This window comes from Rosa rugosa, chromosome 2, assembly GCF_958449725.1.
Source record: "Rosa rugosa chromosome 2, drRosRugo1.1, whole genome shotgun sequence".
NCBI classification, from domain to species: Eukaryota; Viridiplantae; Streptophyta; class Magnoliopsida; order Rosales; family Rosaceae; genus Rosa; species Rosa rugosa.
Genome location: NC_084821.1, coordinates 46,051,261 through 46,064,028, shown reverse-complemented (window position 1 = coordinate 46,064,028; position 12,768 = coordinate 46,051,261). Strand labels below are relative to the sequence as shown.

The 12,768-nt window shown below is 37.6% G+C and overlaps 1 long non-coding RNA gene across 1 annotated transcript; it reads right to left on the bottom strand.

Annotated features, from left to right (window-relative positions):
* Positions 1 to 11,144: 11,144 nt before the first annotated feature.
* LOC133734194 (uncharacterized) lies at positions 11,145 to 12,299 on the bottom strand. The gene is made up of 3 exons (XR_009858136.1): positions 12,163 to 12,299; positions 11,920 to 12,059; positions 11,145 to 11,416 (listed from the first exon to the last, which is right to left on the bottom strand). It is a non-coding gene; the product is annotated as an uncharacterized LOC133734194 (long non-coding RNA).
* Positions 12,300 to 12,768: the final 469 nt, after the last annotated feature.

Below are 12,768 nucleotides of genomic sequence, written 5' to 3'. Positions count from 1 at the left end.
AAAACGACAATGATGTTTTGATGGGTTTTGCTGATGCAGGGTACCTCTCTGACCCTCACAAAGGTCGTTCCCAAACGGGTTATGTCTTTACCATGGGAAGCACTGCGATATCTTGGAGGTCTACAAAACAGACCCTTGTTGCTACTTCCTCAAATCATGCAGAGATTATTGCTCTACATGAAGCTGTGCGTGAATGCATATGGCTAAGGTCTGTAATTAGACATATTCAAGGAAGTTGTGGTTTGAAGTCTACCACGGATGAACCTACATGCATTTATGAGGATAATTCAGCTTGTATTGAGCAAATGAAGTTAGGTTTCATCAAGGACGACAACACCAAGCATATATCGCCTAAGTTCTTTTATAATCAACAACAACAATCACTTCTAAAGATTGAAGTGAATCAAATCCGATCAGAGGATAATGTAGCGGACTTATTCACTAAGTCGTTACCTAAATCCACCTTCGAGAAACATGTGAAGAGCATCGGATTGAGAAAGTTATCCGAACTCCCATGATTGTAGCAATCAGGGGGAGATATCGACATCAGGGGGAGTTATGATGTCTACATGTTCAATCTCGAAGAGTGAAGGACGTGTTGTGCTCCTTTTGTCCTTCGACCAGGGTTATTTTTGTCCCACAGGGTTTTTGTTACCTGGCAAGGTTTTTAACGAGGCAACGGATGAAGCGTCACCACCAAGTTTGAGCGGCACAAGGGGGAGTGTTGAAGGAAAATCGACTTAGTGTGCCTTATCAAACTAGGAGTAGTAATAGGAGAGAATGTTCTAGATTTCCTAATCTTATTCGGATTAGTTTCCCTTGTAACATTAGAGCATGTACTTTGTAATTCCTATATATAGGGCTCCTATTCTTAATAATGAAAGACAATTCTCTCATCAATCTTTCTCAAATCTATTATCATTAAACAGCAGTTTCATTAATAAAGGATTTAAGGCAGCCGCGCCAGAATCCTTTGAAAAAAAAAAAATCATTTTGACGTCTGACTCTGCAGTCCAAATATTTTTCTTTAATGAAGATTCTACAGGTCATTCTACAGTCCATATATACAAAATATTTCTTCATTGACATAGCACTACAAGGTTTTTAAAAATACTCCCATCAGACACTGATCAATATTCCATTATCAGTGAAGTAATATAGTTCAAAAAGTTTGCTTTTTTTTTTTTTGGTTGGAATACGTTCTTATCCAAATTCTTAATTTCTTACTAGAACCTTAACCCAACCATCATTTGGAACTATTGAGTTGGCATAGGTTTCTTTTCCCTCAATTCTTCCATAGATTTCTCTTAAGGCCCCCACAGAGAATTAAATCAGAGCAGAGAAAGGTTCTCTGTGTCATGATGAATAACCAACAATGATAATCTTTACCCAATAAAATCATTTCATAAAAGTTAGGCCACAATGATCCAATCAATTATAGTACCTAGTTACCTACCTTTGGATGATCAAGATTTGAATTAAACCATCATTACACACAGGTTGGTATAGATTGTGTGCCGGTCGGTCCATGATTATTCTATACGCATGGCAGGTTCTCATTTTCATTGTACAACAATAAACCACAAACATCTAGAATAATCTTTACCATAACATCCGATGATGAACCAGCCTAGCTATTCTGGTTGGATGGGTGTGGTGGCCGCGAGATTGATAATAGAAAAAAGACAGAAACTCACAAAAGGTAAAGGAGGAAGTGTACGGAATAAAAATAGGGGTTGAGGTCCAAATGCTAATGCTAATTTAGGAGGTGTGAATATAACTACTCTACCATGTGTATATAAATAAAGCTAATAAAATTAGATGTGTGGCTATTGTCACTCTACCATTTTATTTGTTCATTACAGTATAACACCATACATTTTAATTTTCAATATTAAATTTAGGGTCTTTCTAAATGTACCCAGCAAAAATCTATTTACATCCAGCAAATCTATCTTGCATAAAAAGACAGTTGTATCCTCATATGAAATGACATTAAAAGTCATGATAAATTAAGATAATAACAAAAGAAACCATAAAATTTGAAACTCTTTTTTCTATTTATACCTAGCATTTCACATTCTTACGTTGTTACTTTGAAAGCTTCGTCTATACATAAGAGCATGTTTCATATTCTATTAATTCAATGCCGATCGTCCTTCTTAATTGCTGAAGAAATAAGGGGAAGTGAGAAACTGAAACCCAATCAACAGAAACCACCAGATAGCTAAACTTTTTAATGATCCATATGTCTAATACTATAATGGCCAAAGTACATTTGAATTCTTCAAATTCTTTCTCTCGCTGTTTCCTTGATCGAAAACAAATGCACAATAGCATAGTACATGCACAAACCTTCCCTTTCTATAGCATGAAAGCTTCGAACCACCAAAGCATCTTAAAATCACATAATGATACGATCCAATACAACAATTTGGTTCTACCACACAAACACATACACAAAGAAGAGAGAGAGAGAGAGAGAGAGAGAGAGAGAGAGAGAGAGAGAGAGAGAGAGAGAGAGAGAGAGAGAGAGAGAGAGAGAGAGAGAGAGAGAATGAGAGAGGAACCAGAAAAATAACACAATCACTATAATCATGAATACATATAAATAACGCATGTATCAAGTCCATGAAACGGTGATCAAATCGACGCAGATCATAAGGATGAATTCCTAACAGGAGAAATTGATGTGGAAATTGAACATAAATACATAAATTGGAAGAAAACAAACGTAAGATGAAGAAATTGCATGGGATTTGCTAGGTGTGTTATTCTGTATTCTCATAAAGTTTTGCTGGGTGTGGGTTTTGCTGGGTTTAATTAAACATAAGGGTATTATTGGACAAATTGTTGGGTGTATTTAGAGATTCTATGATTTTACTGGGTGTAAAAACTCTGCTGGGTGTACTTAGATATTTGCTGGGTACATTTAGAAACACCCTAAATTTACTTACTTAACTCATTTCGTTTTCCAGAAATATCTTTATATGGCATGTTCAATTAAAAAATAATTTTTTTTAACGAATTCTCTCATTTAGTAGAAGAATTTTATATACACATCCCTTTATACTAGATACACACCCCACTTTTTTGTAAATTTTTATATTGCTATTTCACCCCTCTTCCCTTTTCTAATCGTTGGAAAAAAAAAAAAAAAAAAAACTCACTACCTAATTGACGGCCCTGCGCCATATTCAAGTTTAGGCCTCGTCAACGGGCCGAGCCGAGCCGGGCCTAATTACATTTTTAAATAGTGCCGGGCCGGGCCGGGCCGGGCTTCATTATAAATCATAAGATCCAAGCCCATCCTTATAAGGCGGGCCTTGCGGGCTTTTTCGGGCAGGGCCAGGTAGCCCAACTTTTTTCGGGCCGGGCTGGGCTTTTCTATATCATTCTAAAAACATATATATAATTTTAGTATTTTACATAATTTTTTTTATAAATCTATATTTATATATCATACATACACTCCAAAGAGCAACCTCTATAAATTCAAAGAAAATGGGAAAACCGATAGTTGAATGTGATTATTACAATAAATTGTGCGTGTGGTTAAAAATTTAGTCAATTTCACCATAGTTTTGAACCCGATCGGATTGGTCAACCGTAGTCACTTATATGTTATCTTGGTTGACCAATGACGTGACAACCGCGAAACGTGCTTATTTTTTCACATTACGTTTGTAAATATTCCATCGATGGATGTGCGTGGACATAAGATAAAAAAAAAATATTTTAATTACAAACACATTGGCCTATACCAATTTTCCTTCTAAAGTTGTATGACTTATACATTGCATTTAAATTGTTGAGGTTCATTCTAAAGCAACCATGAAGTGGAAAATGAATTCGGAGAAACCAACCGCTCGATGGAGAGATTGTAATGTTTTATGGTGGTTGTAGAAAATCCAGCCAATTTGGTTCTCGTTTCGAATTCGATCAACTAGGTCAAACTTAGTTACTCTTATAAACCTATATTTATATATCATACACTTCAAAGAGCAACCTCTATCAATTCAAAGAAAATGGAAAAACCAAACCGTTTGATAAGATTATTACAATAAATTATGCGTGTGGTAAAAAATTTAACCAATTTCACCATATTTTCGAACCCGATCGAATTGGTCAGCCGTAGTCACTTATATGTTTTCTTGGTTGACCGATGGCATGACGACCGCGAAACGTGCTTATTTTTTCACATCACGTTTGTAAATATTCCATCGATGGATGTGCGTGGACATAAGATAAAAAAAAATATTTTAATTACAAACACATTGGCCTATACCAATTTTCCTTCTAAAGTTGTATGACTTATACATTGCATTTAAATTGTTGAGGTTCATTCTAAAGCAACCATGAAGTGGAAAATGAATTCGGAGAAACCAACCGCTCGATGGAGAGATTGTAATGTTTTATGGTGGTTGTAGAAAATCCAGCCAATTTGGTTCTCGTTTCGAATTCGATCAACTAGGTCAAACTTAGTTACTCTTATAAACCTATATTTATATATCATACACTCCAAAGAGCAACCTCTGTCAATTCAAAGAAAATGGAAAAACCAAACCGTTTGATAAGATTATTACAATAAATTATGCGTGTGGTAAAAAATTTAGCCAATTTCACCATATTTTCGAACCCGATCGAATTGGTCAGCCGTAGTCACTTATATGTTTTCTTGGTTGACCGATGGCATGACGACCGCGAAACGTGCTTATTTTTTCACATCACGTTTGTAAATATTCCATCGATGGATGTGCGTGGACATAAGATAAAAAAAAATATTTTAATTAGAAACACATTGGCCTATACCAATTTTCCTTCTAAAGTTGTATGACTTATACATTGCATTTAAATTGTTGAGGTTCTTTCTAAAGCAACCATGAAGTGGAAAATGAATTCGGAGAAACCAACCGCTCGATGGAGAGATTGTAATGTTTTATGGTGGTTGTAGAAAATCCAGCCAATTTGGTTCTCGTTTCGAATTCGATCAACTAGGTCAAACTTAGTTACTCTTATAAACCTATATTTATATATCATACACTCCAAAGGGAAACCTCCGTCAATTCAAAGAAAATGGAAAAACCAAACCGTTGGATAAGATTATTACAAGAAATTATGAGTGTGGGAAAAAATTTAGCCAATTTCACCATATTTTCGAACCCGATCGAATTGGTCAACCGTAGTCACTTATATGTTTTCTTGGTTGCCATAACTCCTTCTAGAAAAGTCGGAATCGCAAACCGTAAAATTCTTCAGAAACTAGACACATGGGGCTTTCCGTGTATATAGGGTACAACTCGTAATTCCATCCGAGCAGTTCCCAGTAATTCAGCGAAGTTAGGTTCTAGACATGAACTTGTAAAAGATGTTGCAGATTCCAGTCCAAGCTGAACTGCATTCACTTAAATTGCCATAACTCCTTCCAGAAAAGTCGGAATCGCAAACCGTAAAATTACTCAGAAACTAGACACATGGGGCTTTCCATGCATATAGGCTAAAGCTCTTAGTTCCATCCGAGCAGTTCCCAGTAATTCAGTGAAGTTGGGTGTTCTGCACAACAATTTCTGTGTTGCAGATTCTTGTTCAAGCTGAACTGCCTTCACTTAAATTGCCATAACTCCTTCTAGAAAAGTCGGAATCGCAAACCGTAAAATTCCTCAGAAACAAGACACATGGGGCTTTTCGTGCATATAGCGTACATCTCCTAATTTTATCCGAGCAGTTCCCAGTAATTCAGCAAAGTTAGGTTCGGGCATGAGGGCCGGGCCTAGCGGGCTTTTGCGGGCCGGCCCTCGGCCCACCAAGGCGGGCTTTTGCGGGTTTTTTGACTGGCCGGGCCGGGCTTTTTGCCCTCCTGGTCGGCGGGCCTCCATCGGCCCACTTGATCCGCGGGCTTTTTGATGAGGCCTATTCAAGTTTGATCGGCTCGGGTTTCGCGTGCCAACGAAACGACAATTATGGCCTCTCCATAGATCAAGAAAGGGACCGTAATAAGAGGTCCACAAGGACCTACTCCAAGTTCTTAGTTTGAGCATTCTTCAATCCTTGCCCCAATAAAGAAGATGTTCAATCTCTCCTCAAATTTCTTGACTCATAGGGATGCATGGGACAGATTTCCTGGACAATTAACTTCTTCAAGGACAGATTTCCTAGTGACGTTGTCGGATGTGATGCCTTTGAGGACCACAAAGGCGAAGGAGAACATCGGTCTATCTGAGTTTCAGGGGGTGGTTGTCCAGTACTCTAGTTAGCTAGCTGCAGTGCTTAATGGATATCACTTCTTAAGCAGCTTCCCTTATGTAATGAGCAAGAATATGAGTATGAAGGAAGCTCACGAGTATGTAAAGGGTGCTGTTTCCAGATTCATTAGAGCAAACAAAGAGGCCATCAAGTTGGGAGCAGAAAAATCAGCAATAGTAGATATAAGATCTTCCCTCACAATAAGCTCCAAAACTAAAAATTAAAGAAATCCTCCTGTGTTCTTTATACCTAGCTATATACAGAATACATCACTGAAATCATGCTCCACCTTATGAACTTGGGATTTCTGTTGCTGTTGAATTTTGTGACAGTAGAAAGCAATATGAAAAGTAGTTATTTCTGCAAGAATAAAATTGATAGTAAGGAGGAAGGCAAGAGGCATGTAGTGATGGCAAGGGAGGGAAAATCCATTACAAATACAAAAACAAGAGTTTCAAATGAAAATGGGAGATCGAATAAGATATTCAAAATAATTGATTAGAGGAATGACTTTGAACTTGAAAATTATAGGTTGGCCCTCAAGTATTTGTAGAACATAGCAGTGATGATGAACAACGTCAATTGAGAAGAGAGGGACAGTGAAAGGGTATAAAAGGAAAAATGGAAGAAAAAATATATTAAAAAAATTAGGGGATGTGTATTAATAAAGTAAAGGTGTGTATTTAAAATTACTCTTTAGTTTATACTAATAGAAAAATTATAATATATTAAAGTTTCCTAACACAAAATCATAATCAGTTTTAATGTTTGTCTATTTCAATCCATGTCAATAGATTAGTAAGTTAAGAGCAACACTCCAACAGTTTCCCTATAATTTCTGTATTATAGGGAAGCAAAAGTCAAAGCTTTAGCCTCTTTTTCTTCTCCAACTCCAACAGATTCCCTATTTTAGAACAATCTCTAAAATCTCCATATTCTTCCTTAAAATTTTAGAGTTTGCTGTAAATATAGGGAATTTGGTTTTCTCCTTCCTCACTTTCTCTAAAATAGGGATAGTTATAGGGAATCTGTTAGAGCAAAAGAGACTTATTTTTCTCTAAAGTAGAGAAAAATCAAAATATAGGGAATCTGTTGGAGTTGCTGTAACAATTGTGAGCGATGAAGAAGATAATGATTTCCTTAAAAAAAAAAAAGAGAATGATTATTATTATTATTATTATTATTATTATTATTATTATTATTTTTGTTTTAAATTTTTACTTTCGGTGTTCACAAAGGGTATTGCAAAGATTTTGATGAAGTTAACATTAATGGTTTTGTAAATTGAATAACGAATTAATGATAAGGAGGGAACAAAAGGACAAAAAAAATAGTAATACATTCATATTTGGGTAGAGAAGATGAAGATTAGTGCTATTTAATGAGAAATTAAGAAACAGAGTGCATCTGTGCCCAAAAGCCTTATTTCTTATAATACCCTAGTGGCTACAGAAGCTGCACACTTCATGCATAAGCTCCGTCATCAAGAAACAGGTTTTTTCTCTCTCAAACTTGACATTAGTAAAGCATATGATCACTTAGAATGGCCTTTTGTGCAAGCTATTCTTTTAAAGCTGGGTTTTGATCAGAGTTGGGTTCAAATGGTTATGAATTCTGTTATGTCAGTTAAGTACGCTATCTTGGTTCATGGGGAGCCTTCGGATCCAATCATCCTATCTCGGGGCATTAGGCAGGGTGATCCTTTATCACCCTACCTTTTTATCCTTTGTAGTGAGGGGCTATCTACTTTGATTTACAGGGTCTAAATATGTGTCCACAGACTCCCACTTTGCATCACCTGTTCTTTGTAGATGATCGTATTCTATTTGGTACAGCCACTAATGAGGAGTGCTTGCAATATAGAAGATTATTAAATGTGTATGAAATAGCATCTAGCCATAAAGTCAATTTTGAAAAAAGTAGTGTTGTTTTCAGTAATAATGTCGCACATGAGAGAAAGGAAGAACTTGCTGCTATTCTTGAAGTCTAGTGTATAGCTGAACATGATAGATATTTGGGGCTACCAATGCGCATTGGCAGATCTAAATCTGCCATTTTTTAGTACATTAAGGAGAAGCTCACAAAGAAATTGGTTAGTTGGAAAGCAAAAATCCTCAGTGTTGCTGGTAAGGAGACTTTAATTAAAGCTGTTGCTCAGACTATGCCTTTGTATGCCATGAATTGCTATCTGCTTCCGAAAGGTTTATGTGATGACATTCATCAACTGTGTGCTTCCTTTTTCAGGGGTGACACGGATGAGAAAAAGAAGATTCATTGGCAGAGTTGGGAGAAACTTTGCCTCACTAAGGCGGAAGGAGGTATGGGTTTTAAAAATATTTATGCTTATAATTTAGCAATACTAGCTAAATAGGCATGGAGACTTCTAACCAACCCTCACTCTTTGATTGCCCGATTATACAAGGCAATATATCATCCACATTGTAGTTTCTGGGAAGCTGATTTGGGAGACTCTCCTTCTTTCTCGTGGAGAAGCATTTTACAAGGAAGACCAATTCTTAAGGTTGGTACACAATGGAGAGTGGGTATGGCTCAAATATAAACATCTGGACAGATAGGTGGATCTCAAATTGTCCACAGTATTTGTTACAAAAACCTAATGCATGCCCCTTTAAACAAGTTGCCGACCTCATTGACCTGTACACTAGACAGTGGTTACCATCCATTGTCAACTTATGTGTCTCTAATGAAGTTGCACAAAAGATTCTCTACATGCCATTGAGTCAACGAAACCTACAAGATAGACTTTGTTGGCAGCCAGAACGCAATGGGAAGTATACAGTCAAGTCCGCTTATTGGATAGCTAGGGCTGCAATGTTGGAGCACACCTTAGCCTCCTCATCACATGGTAACCCATATAAAGTGTTGTGGCAGCGTCTTTGGCAAGCAAAGGTGCCTGGCAAGGTGCAGATCTGCCTTTGGCGTGCTTGCCAGGATCGACTTGAATCAGTGCATGTTAATAATGTCATAATTGAGATTGACTGCTTGCAAGCAACTTGGGATGTTGCTACTGTACACCATGAAACTCTGGGGGATGGAAATATGATTGATGACATCAAAACAGGCTTACTCGCTTCTCCTACTATGTCGTTATGCTACAGTACTCCTAGAACTGCCAACTCTGTGGCTCATCGACTTGCTGGAATTGCTAATTATGAAAGTAGCACTAGCTAGTCTATTCTAGTTTGATCATATTCCAGAGTGCATCGTGGGTGCACTTAACTTTGATTGTAATCAACCTTCTTAGGGGTCTCTGTATCCCACTTTTCTAGTGAGAGAAACTCTCACTTCTCTCTAAACAAACCCACCGCTTAAGTTTTCCTCCTCCTCCACCCCCCCTTTCTTGCCAGATCCAGATCATTCTGATCTGGATCTTTGGCTTGAAAGTCGGGGGAGGTACTGATAATCAATTTTCCCTCTTCGTGAGGCTTTATGTATCTATGCTCGGCTTTTTAATTTCTGTTTTCTTTCCGTCTGTTGTCCTGGGCGATTTTACTCGGAGTTTGTCTCCGTTTTGGCCCTGTTTGGCTCTTGTTGTTCCCAATCTTCCTTTTTCCAATTTCTTCTGTCTTCATCCTCTTCCCCTCGTTCGTCTTTCTTCTGCCAAGATTGGTTCTCTCGCTCTTCGGAGCTTTCAAAGTGGGGTTTACCTCCTATCGCACTGGGTGATGCTACAAGATCTTGTGTACCCTGTGGTGCCTGTTTCTTTGATCCCTTACTAGATCTCACCCGATCCTTCCATCCGGTTTATCCGGTTGTTTAACCGGTTGGCAGATTTGGTTTGATGTGGTGGAGATGGTGTTGACTTGGATCCTTAGAAATCTGATGGTTTGGTGCATCGAATTCGGCATGGGTCTCACTCCTGCGCGTTCGACATGGTTGGATTTGGTTGCTGACTTCTTTGTCGTGGCTCGGTTGCTTCGTCCTTCTTGTCAGTGGTTGCAGTTTGTTGGTGGCTGTTGTTTGTTTGTTTTGTTCTTAGTTTGGCCTTTTTTGAGCCTCGTTGTTGGTTGTTGCTTCCTTTGGGAGGCTGTTGTCTCAGTGTAATCTTTTTGTGTTTCAATAACACCTCTTGATGTTTAATCGCCAAAAAAAAAAAAAACCTTCTTAGTGGTCTTTGAATGGAATTTCTTTTAACTAAAAAAAATTGGTTATGTATTTAGTTTTTTTTACATATTTGGATGATAGAAAATTAGTGTATTAATTTATTAGTAATTTTACACTTGGGTAATATAGTTTTTCAATAATTCAAATGTTCGAGAGTAAGAAAATGGTAAAGTGGCAATAGTCGCACCCGGCCTAAAATTAGTCATGTGAAAAAAAAAAAATTGTTTTTTTTTTAATTGAAATTGGCACCCAATTTTTTACAAACCACACCCCTTTGTATGAGTAATTTTTCCAATAAACATGTGCATAGAATTAGTAATTTTCCCAATAAAAAGATGCCGATTTCACTCTTGTTTTTTATTTATTTATTTATTTATTTTTGGTCACAAGTCAAATTGTCAATAATTACTCCCCCTTATGAGTCACAGACACATTATTTATATTAAATGATCTATGTTATTCGTGCAACAACGTCATTTTGAATCAATTTAACTTGAATTGACATTTTCTTGACCATCTTTATGATTCAAAGACGACACCACAAGATGGTGTAACATAGGCCTCATCATGGGCCGGGCTAGGGCCGGCCCTACCCTAAAATTTAGGGCTTAGAGTAAGGCCGGGCCGGGCTTTGATCAAGTCAACAGAGCTTAGGGCTGGGCCGAGGCCTCAAAATGCAAACCCTTACCCGCCCTTAAGGCCCATTCCGCAAGGGCCAAAAGGGCCGGGCCGGGCTTTTGTCTAACTCACATAAAACCAAATTTTGCTAACTATTAAAAAAAAAAAAACATCTCTTTGATATATCAGAACCTGAGTTAATTACAAATTCCACATAAACCTCAAACTCACATTCTCACTGATTAATTGCACTGAGGCACTATGCCACTGAGGCTACAAAAACTGATTTGATACAAGAACTGATCAAGTCCTCATCAATTCCCAAAACGTTGTAATGTTTGATACAAAAATTGTATCAATTTCCAAAAAGTTGTATGTAATTCAACACTCGCAAAGGTTTGCACAATCAAGTCTTCACCAAACAAAGAACCTGCACAAAAACATATAAATAATTTAGAAACTAGACACATATAATTTCAGTTCACACATAAAAACACAAACAAAACATACCAACAGGACACATATATATACATATTCAGTGATTTAACATAGACTGAAAATAAAGCATAGCAGTAACACACGTATGTCCAATCACTTGGGCTGCGTTACTAAGAATCAGTTAACTTGATATCAATTCAGGGGGGAATGCAAAAGAAATGCATAATCACGGATACACAAAACCAAACGAAGAGCAATCATGCAATCCAAAAATTAAAACCAAGACTAACGAAGTCAAACGACTCGAAGATAACTACTTTCACAATTATATGCATATATTTCCAACAAACAAGACTCATCTCACTCAAATTACCACTCAATGCACATATTAGCCTCTATCTAACATTATCAATTAAATTTCGAGCCTTTTTCGAGATGATTTCCACTCATATGAGAATTTTACAAATCTCTTTTACGAGTTGGAAGAACACACACCTCGCCAATATGCCATAAACAAGTACAAGAAGATGACCAGGCTTCTTCTCTACACTCGCAACACCTCTGGAGAAAGAAGCAAAATTCTCCTAACTAGTCATAGCGTGAGCATCCTTGGTTTCTCCAACTATTATATGCCCCTGAAAAATCAAAATCAAAACCAAAACCACAACAATTCAATCTCCTAATTTCCAAAATCTAAGAAAATTTCTCAGGCAATTAACAAAATTGTACTCAATTTACCAGCAGAGAAGGCCAAATACGAATAAGAGCAACACGACGACGACGACGACGACGGAGGAGACGACCCTAGAAATCCATTCCATCGATTACTGCTGCAACCTGAATCTGGGCGAGTAACCACAACGCACGTGGATTAGAGGAGCGGAGGCCATTTATATATGTGCAGGTAGGGGTCATCATGGGCCGGGCTAGGGCCGGCCCTACCCTAAATTTTAGGGCTTAGGGTCGGGCCGGGCCGGGCCTAGTCAAAGTCAACAAAATTTAGGGCCGGGTAGGGTCGGGCCGGGGCTTAAATATGCTAACCCTTACCCGCCCGAAAAGCCCGATCTGTTAGGGCCGAAAGGGCCGGATCGGGCCGGCCCTCAAATAGGGCCAAATAGGGCCGAAATGGGCCAAAAAGGGCCTTATTTTGTTTAACAAAAAAAAAAACATTATTTTTTTTTCTCAAAATATGGCTTAATGGTATGTATTGGTGATAAAAGACTCATTGTTTTTTATTGAACATATTTTATATTCATATAATACTTGTAACTTATAACATTTATTAATATTACTTAAGGTGGTTATATTCAATTAACTATCTATATAAATCTCCCAATATTAATT